The 3,209-nt window shown below is 49.8% G+C and overlaps 1 pseudogene; it reads right to left on the bottom strand.

The window, feature by feature from the left end:
* Positions 1-1,938: 1,938 nt before the first annotated feature.
* On the bottom strand, positions 1,939-2,996 carry LOC117081564 (annotated as a pseudogene).
* Between the last annotated feature and the right edge of the window lie 213 nt (positions 2,997-3,209).

Here is a 3,209-nt window from a genome sequence, read left to right as displayed (position 1 = left end):
GTTTACAGGCTGATTGGCCACCCTAGGGCATTATAGCCAAGCAGGGAAATTTCAGGCACCTCTGATGTCTGGTGTCTCAGAATTCCAACCACACCTGCAGCCACCTCCTCACTAAGGCAGGTCCTTTACCTAACTACCTTTCCCTCCTGCCCTAAATCCTTGCTGGAATTCCTGCCTGAGGTTTTCAGGGTCTAGACTTGCCTGAGTTGCTCTGAACATGCTTAAGTTTCCTTAGCATAAAAATGAGAGAAGGAGGGTGGTGCAGTGGCTCACGATCGTAAACCCAGAATTTTGGGAGACTGAAGCAGGTGGATCACCTGAGGTCAGGAGTTCAAGATCAGCCTGGCCAACATGGTGAAACCCCATCTCTGCTAAAATAAAAAAAAAAAAAAAGGAAAAAATACAAAAATTAGTCAGGTGTGGTGGCACACGCCTGTCATCCCCGCTACTCCAGAGGCTGAGGCAGGAGAATCACTTGAACCTGGGAGGCAGAGATTTCAATGAGCAGAGATCATACCACTGCACTCCAGCCTGGGCAACAGAGACTCCATCTCAAAAAGGAAGGAAGGAAGGAAGGAGGGAAGGAAGGAAGGAGGGAGGGAGGGAAGGAAGGAAGGAGGGAGGGAGGGAAGGAAGGAAGGAGGGAGGGAGGGAGGAAGGAAGGAAGGAAGGAGAGAAAGAAGAAAAAGAGAAAAATGTCTTTCCTAAAATGAGAAAAAACATTTGTACTTCACAAGAGAGTTGTAAATTAAGCAATAGTGATAGGAACACAAAACACGATACAGGCATTAAAAAGATAAAGTTCTGTATAGACAAATGTGGAATACTGACCAAGACTGTTAACAACAGACAACAGATATATTTTTAAATGAAAAAAGCAAGGTTTAGAACAAGGTGTACGCTTGGCTATCACTCTGTTAGGAAAACTATATTTAGAATATCTCTGGTAATAAAGATTGCCTGTGTTTTTCTTATTACCTAAGATTGACTTTTTTTTTCCCCCTAAAGCAAGTAACTTCATTATCATTCCTTTAAAAATTACCAAGGAAAATTCAGAACATATGTGAAACACAAACAGCTGTGGTTTAGGAGGTAAACAAAGGACCAACACAGCCCTGAAATGCAACAGCCTCTGAATGGCCTGGGCCGCATGGGTGACTGGGGTTCTGTTAAAAGGGCAGGCTCCTCCCTCCTAGCCCTGAAGCCCCAGGAACCTGCCTTGAAAGACAAGCTCTCCTACTAATACGCAACTTGCAGGGTCTAGCCCTAAATCCAAGACTTGGTAACATCTCCTTTCTCCCAACACCCAACTGGAACTCAACTAATCCTAAGTGAAAACTCAAGAACAGCACACCAGATGCCAACTGTTGTTGTCAGGGTCTCAAACTCCAATGCATTTGCCTGTCGTGGGTTTCCTCTCTAAGGGCACCTGTCTGAACTTGGAACTGTGCTTCCACTGGTGCCTCACAGGGCCTGGGCCTACTCTCCACCTGAAGTCACGCTCCTCTCTGCAAGACGTCAGGTGGGGAGTAAGTCCAAGAAGGTGGCAAGAGGCTCCTAAGCAACAGAGCATGCTTGTTCCGGGCAGGCATCACCCACAATGCCCCAGAGGGCTGGCGAGGCCGTGACAGCGTCAGGACAGAGAAGGGGCAGAGGGGTGCTTGGAAGTGCTCTTCACTGAGGGGAGCTGGCAGGCCCAGGGTGCCAGGCTGTCTGAATGGTGCCGGAACAAAGACAGCTGCCCTGCGCCCCTTGTGGAGCAGCTGCTGGTGGTGGGAAGCAGCATGACGGCACCACCTCCTTCGCCGCAGGAAATGTTTTGTGTTGGGCCAATGACGTCAGTTTTCCTTGCCTGGAGATGCCTTCATGAAGCAGGGAGACAGGAAATATAGGCAGACATGTTGCAATTGGCATCTCCGGGGCTGCCAAGTCTTGGGTTCACTTGGGGCCAGGGCACTCCACAAGCCCATTCCCCTTCATGCCTTCGAAGAAGAAGTTGTTGTGAGGAGGGTCCCCACTGAGACAGGGCCTTCACAATTTCCTGTGCCAAAATCCCTCCAACCACTGCACACACTGAGGCCATCTCGGAGAAGCAGTACCTGACAAAGTCCTCAGGAAGCAGGTCAGGACTAAAACCCAGTGAGTCAAGCACATCGTTTTCGTATCTGGAGCAACAACTCGGAATCTTCCCCGTAGGTATCAGAACTGGGATCTCTTCCTTTTTCTGTGTGGAACTTTAGGAGCACTTGGAGGAGAAAGTGGCCAGAGGTTGTGCGCTTCAGAGTAGCCTTTGCTTTCTCACTGCTCCAGTCCACCTCCAGGGCTTCTTTAACGGGGCAGAAGACCACCTTCTTTTTGACCATCGTTGTCTCAGAAGAATCAAGTTTTACTCTCTTGGTATCAGGCCCATCTTCTACTCCTTGGCTAACTTTGGCAACTTTAGTTTTCTCTTCTACAAACTCATGTTCTCCTAGATTGGCAAATGTGTATTCATGGTATCCAAAAACATCTCCTGTAAAGAACTTGATGCTATTTTTGTGACAGATCTGGTCAACTTTAACTATGACATCCCTGGAGCAGCAAGTCAGACACACAGCATCAAACGGAGTGAAAAATGACTCTGGTTTCTTCTCTATATCCTCAGTGTCCACCTTCACATCCACCATGGGGTTAAGATTCTGAGCTTGCTCCAAAGAGGCTTCAGCCCTGTTTCGGCCAACAGACCCCGTACAAATCCAGAGCTCAGTACAAATCCAGAACTGAGCTCCGGGATCTTCTGGAGATACCTGTTCGTGATCCAGCATGGGCAGTCCTTTCACTCCCGCCAGGATGAGATTCTTGGCAATTTCAGCCCCGAGTCCTTTCATGCCGACAGGAAGCAGCCGGGAGGCCCGCAGCGCTTTCTGGGCCTCCAGTCCCCACAGGCGGATCTACCGGTCATACTGTGCTAGCCTCCTCCCTGCTGATGCCGCCGCCAGCTTCCTCCTTCTCCACCGTGGCGTTGGCTCTTCCTGCCTCAGCTCAGCTCCGGTCCTGCTCACGCCAACTGCCCGCCGGCCCCGTGCACCGCCAATCCTTTTTTTTTTTTTTTTTTTTTGAGACGGAGTCTCGCTCCGTTGCCCAGGCTTCACTGCAACCTCTGCCTCCTGGGTTCAAGCAATTCTCCTGCCTCAGCCTCCCAAGTAGCTGGGATTACAGGCACGTGCCAC

The sequence above is a fragment of the Trachypithecus francoisi genome, unplaced genomic scaffold, assembly GCF_009764315.1.
Source record: "Trachypithecus francoisi isolate TF-2019V2 unplaced genomic scaffold, Tfra_2.0 Lachesis_group8, whole genome shotgun sequence".
Taxonomy (NCBI): Eukaryota; Metazoa; Chordata; class Mammalia; order Primates; family Cercopithecidae; genus Trachypithecus; species Trachypithecus francoisi.
Note: the sequence above shows the minus strand (reverse complement) of the source record. Positions and strands in the feature narration are given on the sequence as shown.